Genomic DNA, 11,173 nt, shown 5'->3' with positions numbered 1-11,173 from the left:
CCAAATGTTATACTCAGTTGTGCTGTAAATGGTAAAGAAATTCCACATGGCCTAATCTAGTTAATTCAGGTTGGATACCTGATCCTCAAATGAATGTGGTAATCAATCAGTCATCAGTTTTCTGGCACAGGCAGTGACAACACACATAAATCATACAGCGTCTGTGAGATGGTAAATAACTTTCCTGTAGAGCCCTTTCTGTGGGATTGGATTATTAGTGCCAGACATTGTTTTCTGAACAAGATTGGTGAAATAGATCTCACAGCCAAATTGGTGAATGCTCAGATGTTTTGCATACTACAGCAGCCCCCATCAGGACTGGTTTATACTCATCATGTGTTCTTTCTTCCCTTAATATGAAATATTTTGGTGCTAAGGGCGAATTTATAAACTGAAGCCAATTAGCCACAACTTCATCTAGGCTTTTAAATTTTACTGGGTTAATGAATGATCATTCTTTTTGTGTTACTGGAAATGCTAAAGCCAAGCTGCTACTGGAGTTAATTAATGAAGGCTTTGCTCTCTGGCTGGAGAACCTAGGTCTTGGAAAAATGTGCTGCTGGGAGAGGTGTGCAACCTTCTGGGATCAGGGATCTGCTGCTTGTTAGATTTTTGCTCAAGATCAAGTGTCAAGTCATGAAAAGAATTAAGGGTATGTGGTGTTCTGTTTTGAGGACAGTCTGGCCTTCTGAAGCTGCTGAAATTACCAACATTCAGCTGTTTTGGAGGTGAAAATAGAAACAGGGGTCCTGGTGGAGGAGAAACATTTTGATAGGAGCAGCCTAAGCTGATGTTATCAAGGGAGCCTTCAACATAACTCTTCCTCATAGCTTTTCATGTGTTTATTCTGAATACTATTGTTTTCTTTCCACTGGAAATGCTTATCAAAGCAAAGTGCAAAACTGAAGTCCTGGCTCCCATGGGCATGGCATCATCTATAGTTGTTCCATGTTGCCCTTAGACATCATAACCTTCTAGACATCATAACCTTTTGGAAACAGTGTTTAATCTGAGCACATATGCAGGCTTTTTGGGGTTTTCATTGCAGTGTCTTTGGTAATTTAGAGGTAATTTTTGCTGTCTGTGTGCCTATCCATCTCTGTCCTGATGTGCTACACCACAAGCTCTGACAGGCACGAGCCTTGTCCATGGGGGACAAACCCAGGATTAGCTCTGCCAAGGCAGAACACCGAGAGAGGAATAAGCCTCAGTGGACAAAAACTTTGGCCAAGCTGAGCTTTGTGGGTGTGGGTTTTTCTGGGGACAGCAATGTCCTCCAGCAGGGATGGCTGCTGGCCTGCCAACCAAGCTCTGGAAATGTGCGCATGGTGTCTCGATTTTTACATTTAACAACTTCACAGGAAAATCAAACCATAAACCCACAGGAACAGTGTGGGGAGGAACAATTACAGCAGTAAATAAAGATTTTGGCTTGCATGCTGTTGGGGGTTGGGATTTCTTTATTTTTCTTTCCTTGTTACTTGTGGAATTTTTTCCCATTGAGTTGCTAAAATGGGTGGGTGCTTCAGATGGCGGGGAGGGGAAACCCCTCTGGTTATTGGGAGTTTCTCTCAAAGGGACAGAGACTCTGAGATATTAGAAGCAGGTAAAGGACGAGGCTGGGGCAGTTGTGGATTTTTTTGCTCTCACTCTTCAGCAGCAGAGAAGGACATCCAGGCTGTTGCTTACTGAGGGAGAACACCAGCACCTGAAGGACCTGTCACCATCTGTCCTGGTTTGAATGACAGGTGTCTGCTAAGAAAGGCAGAAGCCTCTCTTGAAATGGAAAATGTAAACCCTCTCCCTCCAAATTATTATTATTTTGAAATTAAGGAGCCCTCAGGCAAAGATACGGGAAGAGGAATAACAGTTATTCACTAGGAAAAATTAAAACAAAAGTGCACCATTACAAAAAACAATCCCAAAACATTGACAGAGTCAGAATCCAAGCTGACACCCCATCAGTCAGTCAGGGTGTTGGCAGCAATCCCATTGAATGGTGGCTGCACTCCTGCAGTGACAGATGTGGTTCTGTTGGAGCAGTGCTCCTGGAGAAGGTGCAGTTTTCCTCTGAAGGTCCAGTGATGATGTACAAGGGTCTGGTTTTCCTCTGGAACCCAGTGGAAAAAGGCTGCTCTGATGTTCCAAATCTCAGATTTTATCTAGGTAGGAAATGTTTGGCTCCTCCCCCTGGGTGGAGCATCTCCCAATGGGCTGATGGAATTTTATCAGCCATGCAGTGGGACTCAGTGGCCCATTAACAGGAGATATTCCCTGGAGGAAGGATGGGTTGTGGAAAAGATAAAGAGCACTGCCCCAGCTGGTTTTAACAGATGGTGATAAAACACACACCCCTGCTCACATCCTGCTTTGCAACCCAAGACACCATCTTCTCCTGTGCTCCAGGAAACCTGAGCTCACCTCTCCCTGCCCTGCTCAGAGCTGGACCAATGCTGGTTTTTTGCTCTTGTTTTGAGTTTCTCTACATGGTACCCACACCCTCCTGCCTTCCCAGGATGTTCTGCAGCCACTGCAACAGAACTCCTGATACATCTTGTACACATCCCAGATTTTTGCTCATCCCTTCTGGCTGTGACAGTAACTGCAAGGGAAAGTGCCCGCAGCTGAGAGGACTGTCACTGGGTTCCTGGTTCTGTTTACTATTAACTCCATAGTTGTTGCTATACATAGTTGTTTTGTTATCCATACTGTTAAAGAACTGTTATTCCTATCCTCATATCTTTGCCTGAGAGCCCCTTAATTTCAACATTTTACTAATTTGGAGGGAGAGGGTTTACATTCTCCATTCCAAGGCAGTCTCCTGCCTTCCCTAGCAGACACCTGTCTTTGAAAGGAAGACACATGCCAACCCAACAGGCTTTGCTGTCTCCTCATCAAGTGAGCTGACATTTGTTAGCAACTGCTTATTAGGGCCTTTCTGCTCTAGACCTCTTCTTGCTTTTGTGTATATTTTACTCATCTTGACAAGAGAAAAGAACTCTTTTAAGTAGAGGCACTTGCAATTCACAGCGCCTGTAACATCTGTGTCTGGACTAGAATTACAAACCATATCAGCATATTTCTCTTTTTTTGTTTTCTCTCTGTCTGGGAATCTCATTAGCTGTCTTACATTTTTGGTTGCGGGTTATTTTTTATAAAATTTTTTATTTGTTATACTGTGGCATCTGTGAAAACCATTTGTTTCGTCATCCTTCTTCATTTTTGTAAAGGTGGCCTGCAGGTCTGGGCTGGCCAAACCCACAGGAGCTGGCAATGAAAGGATGTGAAGCAGTTGTCTTCTTGCATGGGAAGGTGGTAGGTGGAAAGTAGTTTGTTCCTTACAGCCTCTATCATTCTTTTCTTAGATAGTCCAGAACAGCCTTTTGTGCTTAAAAGCACTTAGGTGTGTTTCTCACCCTCCAAAATCTGTTTTCGAGTTGTCTGTGGTGTTTTCCCCTCAAGCCTTCTTCTCCAACTAATGTTCAATTTCTTTTTTACTAGCACAGACGCCTCATGGGAAAAACTTTGCCTGTAAGCTGTCTGATGCTTTCTGCACTTCCATATATTCACTTACATACTATTTTCAGTAATTAAGGCACAATTTTTTGTCACTGGAATGATGCTGAAATGTTTGGAAAATTGGATGGTGAGTGTTGGAGAGGATGAGCATAAGGGGATAAAGACAGATGAGCTGGTAGTCACCAAACTGTGTCCCACTTTTTATGGGTAGGATGGAACCCAAGTGCTGGCAGAGGAGATGCTCCAGGATAAAATAAATGGAGACTTGATTAACAGCCCTTCTCTCCTCTCCCCTACTCTGTCTCGAGCCCTCTGCCACCTTGGTAATCACAAGCACGTCTGACTCATCCTGGCAGCTTCCATTTAAATGTTGAGCATGAGCCAAATTATTCTTCCTGTCGTATTTAAGGTCCTTCATATTGTTAAGTGGTGGTGTGTTGTAAAAATGAATTGCAGAGAAATGTGCTTAGAACACCGACCTAGGAGGTCAGTGTGGTTTTTTTTTCATTTGTTTTAGAACTCTGTTCAGTTTCCCCTCACTACAGAGCTTTTACTCTTGAACAAAAAAAAAAAAAAAAAAACACAAAAAAGACCTTTCTTGTTGGGGGTATTGAAACATAATAAATGCTGCAGGGTTTCATTCATCCTGTTATTTTGAAGCATTGTAGGATTTGTATCCTGGTTCATCAAATGTGCCCTGGTTGTGTCATAAAAACCCAGAACACAGTGAGCCCCTGCCTCAGGGCCCTGTAACACAGATCGTGAGGAAGGAGAATTGGTTTTGCCTTGCCCCTGGGCTCTGGCATCATTGTGATTTTAATGGGAAAGTAAGATAGGAGCTTCTCACCATCAACACTGTAAGGACCTGCAGCCTTGTCTCATTAAGAATAAATAAAAGCTGCCTCTTGTCAGATTTATATTTGGTCCCCCTGAAAAAAAAATAAAGTTACTAACTTTAAAATATTTTCCTGAAAGTATTTTTGAAATTGGCCCATCTGGGGCATGTAAAAATGCAGATTTCCTCCTTAATATTATTGCCATTTTGTTTAAATGCCCAGTTACCCATTCATGTTTTCCTCTCCATCTACAGAGCAGGCAGTCAGCCATGATTTTGAGGGAACAATGATTTGATGACACTGATGGGGCTCTCAAACTCCATTAGGGTGCATGAATCACAAGTTAATTAGTCATTCTTCCTAATATAGTGAAGTTCTATCTTTAATCCTACAATTTCTGTCTCTTGTCAGATTTATTATCATCTCCAGATGGACTGTTTTACCTCTTCCCTCAAAACATTCTCATATTACAAGGTAAAGGTTTTATAGGTGTATGAAAAACTAGTTTCTTTTCTTTGAGTAAAAACTTCCCAGGGTTATACTTTATTCCATGCAAATAAAAATTTGAAATTACAGCTTCAGGATTTTCAACTACTACAGAGTTTCATAGGCAATTAGACCCAGAAAATTATGAGTTCTGATTTATAGAGAGAGGATTGGGAGCTTTCACTTGGAAAAACTCCTCCATTCTAAGAGTATGGTTGGGCTCTCTGGGCTCTCAGGTCATAGGAGAATCTGGGGGAGGATGGCCCGGACTTTCCTTGGATGTTGTTGGGAGAGCTGAACTCAAGTATTGGAGGTTATAGTAAATATCAGCAGGTACACTGCTTGGATAGACCCAGGGTTCTGTCTCTGGGGCTGTCCACTGCTTGCTCTGGTAGGACTGGAGGAGGATTTTAATTTTATAGATGGAGTATTTTTCAAAAAAGTGGGATATCTGAGGGAACTGGAAATCAACTTTATGTAGCAGCTGCTCTCCAGAGAGAAATCTTCCTTCCAAGCCTGCAAACGCTTAATCTCCCTATCCTGTGTTCAGTTCAAAAACATTGACCCACTTTAACAACCTAAACATTTCCTTGGTTTGCATCCAGACCTCTTAACACTGCTAGAGCAAGCTAGGTCTGAGGAATGATCACAAATATGGTGTAAAAATTTCATGTTGCCTCTCACTTTGCTGCTGGCAACAATTTGGCAGGAGGTTTTCTCATCTGAGGGAGTTGGGGGGGTTTGATGGTTTAGATTGGGGGTTTTTTCAGATCTTTAGGCAGCAGAAAATTTCCTATATCCTAAGGATTGAAAGCTTATAAGGCTGGTGAAGAATGTGGGTATTTGAATTTTGTATTTTTACATAATTTTGAAATCCTGAAATTGAAGGTAACAGATATAGCATAGTTGGACAATTACCCCAAATCCAGCTATCTGTTTTATAAACATTATGGTGTGATTTTAGTAAGCTGGTAGAAACTTGGGACACCTGAGTGACTTCAAGGAAGGTTCATGTTGTTAGCTGGGCAGAGGGTGGGATGTGGCAGGGGACAGTTTGAGGGAAACAAGTTGGAACCTCATGCAGAACAGGAGGAAGAGCTGAGGAAAGGGAAGGAAGGAGAAGGTGGGAGTCAGAGGGAGCTGTGGGCTGCAGCTCTCCCTGTTGATGTGGGTAAGAGAGGACAGCGTGGGTGTGGGAGAGCTGGAGAGGAGAAGCTCTAGAAACCTGTCCTAGGTTACAATGTAAAGATGTGCCCAAAAGTGTGTATTCTATGACCAGCTGTTAAAACCAGCTGGGGCAGTGTTCTTTATCTTTTCCACAACCCACCCTTCCTCCAGGGAGAGATCTCCTGTTAATGGGCCACTGAGTCCCACTGCATGGCTGATAAAATTCCATCAGCCCATTGGGAGATGCTCCATCCAGGGGGAGGAGCCAAACATTTCCTACCTAGATAAAATCTGAGATTTGGAACATCAGAGCAGCCTTTTTCCACTGGGTTCCAGAGGACAAGAGCTACCAGACCTTTCTACAGGATCACTACTTCAACAAGACCACTTCATCTGGACTGCTACCACCACCCCAGCTAGTAGGGTGTCAGGTTGTATTCTGACTCTTGTTCATGGTTTTCTTTTGTACTATTGCATGTATTTTATTTTTCTCCTTTTTCCTATTAAATTGTATTTCTGACTTGGCGTCTCTCACTGGTTTTGCTTTGAAACCACTACAAAATTAAACTGAGAAGTTGGGACAGCCCCAACAGCAAGAGTTTTAATTGTAAAGCTGCAGATAAGTAGATTGCTTCCTTGTTTTTATTGGAGAATTCAAGCCCATGTGCAACTATGGACAGTTTTCAGTAGTCATTTGTGGCTGCTGACTGAAGGAGTGGGGAGCCAGACCTGGGTTTCTTTTCAATTGCAAGAGGAGAACTTAGAGATTGGCCATGAACCTGCTCTGCTACACAAACTTTGCAGCAACCAGCATGTCCAGTAACCAGTGTATTCAACAGCACATTATCCTGCTGCAAGTTACCTGCTTATTTTGAGTTATCACAGCACAGCTTCTTGCAAATTATTCCTTCCTTGCTCCCTTCAAAGCTTGTGTTTTTTGCCTTTCAGTCAAAATTATCTGCTCCTTTTAATTACCCCCTGGTCTACTGTTTGAGACTTGGCACAGCACGCAGTATTGAAAGAATTTCCAGTCCAGATTGACTCTCCTGGGAGAAGTTCATGCAGAAATTGTGGAAACAGGTGAATTTTCTGAAAAGCAGAGTGAGCCTCTCTTGTGGCAGAGAAAGGAAGTCAGAGTTTAAATAAGGATTAGACAGTTCCTGTTTTCAAAGGTGAAACAGCTGAGTAGGAACTACTTCCATACACAGCACTGAGCAAGTGCTCATGTGTTTTGTGGAATATATAATTATATAATTATGGCTCATTACCTGCTCTGTAGATCAGGTAAGCTATAATGTGGAATAAGTTTGAGAGCATTTCCACCAGCTTCATGTGAGATTGTTCCTGCTGAAGGCTCACAAATGTAATTTTGGAAGGCCTGAGGAAGTATTAGTGCCTGCTGTTTGTTGCTAGAATTGAAAACACAGGGGCTTGTGTTCAGTCCTCAGAGCATTCTGTTCAACTCTAAGCATGCTTAAAAAGAAAAAGAGAGATGGACAATTACTCATGCTTCTCTCTTCAGAAGTGTGCTGGTGAGAAGGAAAATTATCTCCTCTGGTTGAAACTCCAAGGAGTAATCTCCTTTCCAGGTCAGGGAATTTCCCACAGGAGGAGTTTGTAGACTGCTGGTCTGAGACACACCATGGTAAGCTCTGTTTTCTGAGGCCAGGGAGAGGTGATGCATTTTGCTGCAGGAATTTAAATTGTTTTCATTTTTTTCAGAACTCTTCAGAAAACATGCATGTGTTGCAGTCAAAGACCACAGATGATTTTTATCTTGGGCTCCTCTCAAAAAAAAAAAAAAAAGAAAGAAAAAAATCAACCAGGAATGAGAATTGGAATGAAAAGACTTTGGGGTTGTAATGAGTATTTCTTGGTTATGAATTCTGAAGGGGCTTGGAACAGGTGTAAGAACCTTTCCCAGAGTGACATCTCATGGATACAAACACCACAGTCCTGACAGGACTGCCAGAGGGAATCACGCACAGTTAGCTGCTGGATGTGAGCATGCATGACTGCTTCCCTGCCCTTCAGCCCCAGAGGCAGAAAAACAACACTCCTCTGAAAAAAGAGGGAGGAGGAAGAAGGAAAAGGGTGTTTAAAGCTAGCTGGGATAAGTGACATGTCTGGAAGGCTGTCTGCCCATCCGTGAGCTGCTGAGCAACTGTGACACTGCTCCTGTGATGCCTTTTTGAGGCCAGACAAAATTAAGGGAATAAAAAGCAGTTATATTTATTGAAGGGTCTTCAGGTACATTTTGGGTGAATGAAGCCAACCCAGGTGCTACACCCAAGAATGGACAGTGGGTCACAGGTTTTCACACTTTTGTAAGTTTGGTCCATTTGCACATTGGGGGTTAATCTTCCAATTACAGCTTCAGGTAATAAAGTCATTTACCCCAAGTTTGCTCTCCCCCAAACTCACTTCTGTTTACATTTCTCAGGACCTGAGGCAGTGAGGTGTCCTTGATTGCCAGGCCTGGGGAGGAATTGTTGTGTCTGACCAGAACGGGAAAGCAGCAGCTCACACTGTGTATGGAGTTTAGTTACACACTAAAGAACTTCAGGATTACAAATATATGAAAAATATAAAAGCTAAAATCCTAAGGCTTCACCTTAAGTACTCAGGTGCACAGAGCCATGGGAACCTGGCCTGTCAGGGAGGGAAGAGAGAGCAGGTCAGAACTGAGGATGAGATCCTGAATCCATCTATATATTGAGACTGTCTGAAAAACTTGGTCAGTGTGGTCTGATGCTTATGTACAAAGCAGAGCACCTGGCATAAAGCCTGAGTAAAATGTTTGGATTTCATGGTCTGCTTAGAAAGACACAGTTCAGCTTTGGGTCAGTTCCATAAAGGGGCCTCAGATCCTGTGCACAGGGCACTGCAGGATCAGGTGGTGTCCTCTACAGCTCTGTTGGAAAAGTTGCTGTCTTTGCACACCACATGAACATTGTCAGGTCTTACAGACTGTTTTTAGGAAGCTCTTTTCAGCCTAACCAGTATGACACAAGCATCTATGTTCCCTAGAATTTAGGGTCCTGATCCAAAAGCTGTTCACATTTGCAGGAATGGTTTCACTCTGTGCAAAACCATGGATATGTCCATAGCTCTGGATAGAACATCAGAGTTCACAGACATTCTTTCCTAGGCTGGCAAGAGCAGCTGTTTGAGCACCACTCAAGGCAGGGGATGCAGATCTCCAGGACGTTCCATATTCCAGGTTAGGTTCGAAAACTTGGCTCCTATGTTCACTTTTTCTGCCACTGGAGCCAAACCTCATATTAAGATTACAGCACTTGCAAGAAATTTGCCCATTTTTGATGGGTGGGAAAAGGCTGGAATTAGCAAATCCTCTCTCTTAGCTGGAGTCTGGGGTTTTCTCTGGTGCCCACAATGCCCTGACTTCCCTCAGATGCTGATGCCCACAGGAGCCTGACCAGACATGTGACTTTGGACTTCCTGCACCATATTAAGGGATAATAAAGGTGCCAGCATTACAAAGACAAGTTTGAACTGCAGCCAGTTTTCAGGGAATTTACTGTGCATCTTTTTTCCCGGATATTTTCTACTGATTTTGGATATGAATGCAAGCAAAGCCACTGCTTGGCTACTGCCTTTGGAATGGAAACAGTCTAGAGCAGCAGGATTCAATTTTTATTTTAGAAGGCTAATAATTCAGGTTTTTCAAGATCATTGTGTGCCGCCATATGGAATGCCTTAACTGCATGAGGAATAGGCTTGTGTTGAGTAACTCTGAATCTTAGAGTCTGTGGAATTCTCACCAGGCTGGGGTGTCAGAATAACCAGGGTAGGGTGTTTTGATATCAGCACAGCTGCTGCTGTGAAACTGCTTTGAGGTGGCTTTACCCTGATTGAGCCTCAGCACTGCTCCTTGCAAGATTAGACTTCTTAAAATTTGCACCTTCATGGGTGAGGTTGTCACTTTAAATGTGACTTAGATTGAAAAACCTAAAAACAAGTTCGCTGCTGAGATTTGCAGGGATACCAGAGGTGCAGTGATTTTATTAAAGACTGTGGAGAGCCCAGCTGTGCTCAGACCAGGCTGCACTTCCTCGTTCTGTTTGCCAAGGAGGGATTGCAGAAACTGGTATTCCTACAGATCAGAGAGGCTTGCATGCAGTTTCCTAACCTGCTGTCTTGCTTTGAAAGACAAGTGTCTGCTAAGAAAGGCAGGAGTCTCTCTTGAGATGGAAAATGTAAACCCCCCCCTCCTCCAAATTATTATTATTTTGAAATTAAGGAGCCCTCAGGCAAAGATACGGGAAGAGGAATAACAGTTATTCACTAGGAAAAATTAAAATAAAAATGCACCATTACAAAAAACAATCCCAAAGCACTGACAGAGTCAGAATCCAAGCTGACACCCCATCAGTCAGTCAGGGTGTTGGCAGCAGTCCCATTTTAAATGGTGGCTGCACTCCTGCAGTGACAGATGTGGTTCTGTTGGAGCAGTGCTCCTGGAGAAGGTGCAGTTTTCCTCTGAAGGTCCAGTGATGATGTACAAGGGTCTGGTTTTCCTCTGGAACCCAGTGGAAAAAGGCTGCTCTGATGTTCCAAATCTCAGATTTTATCTAGGTAGGAAATGCTTGGCTCCTCCCCCTGGGTGGAGCATCTCCCAATGGGCTGATGGAATTTTATCAGCCATGCAGTGGGACTCAGTGGCCCATTAACAGGAGATCTCTCCCTGGAGGAAGGATGGGTTGTGGAAAAGATAAAGAACACTGCCCCAGCTGGTTTTAACAGCTGGTGATAAAACACACACCCCTGCTCACATCCTGCTTTGCAAGGTAAGTCACTCTGCCTTAACAGACAAACCTCCAAGCCAGACAGGCTTTAACTGAAGTATTTCATGTGAGCATCTTTCTGTTGGTTGAACCGTAGGAAAAATCACCACAGGATGGGAAGGGTTCAGGTAGGTCAGGGAGATGCCCCTGTACCTGCAGGGTGAGGTCCAGGCTGGCAGAGATAATTTGGGCTTTCTGTTTGCTGTTTTACAACTGAACACATTTATTACACACATTTATTGCACACAGACCATGTCTGTGGCCTCCATTAAGAACATGTATGCACAGGATTTACACGTAATGTTGTATATCCAAATCTTGGTGAGCACTGCTAAGTGAAAATGAGAATTTATCAAC

This window comes from Cinclus cinclus, chromosome 10 (assembly GCF_963662255.1).
Source record: "Cinclus cinclus chromosome 10, bCinCin1.1, whole genome shotgun sequence".
NCBI classification, from domain to species: domain Eukaryota; kingdom Metazoa; phylum Chordata; class Aves; order Passeriformes; family Cinclidae; genus Cinclus; species Cinclus cinclus.
The sequence above is the reverse complement of the archived record's forward strand: the minus strand, read 5'-3'. Positions refer to the sequence as shown.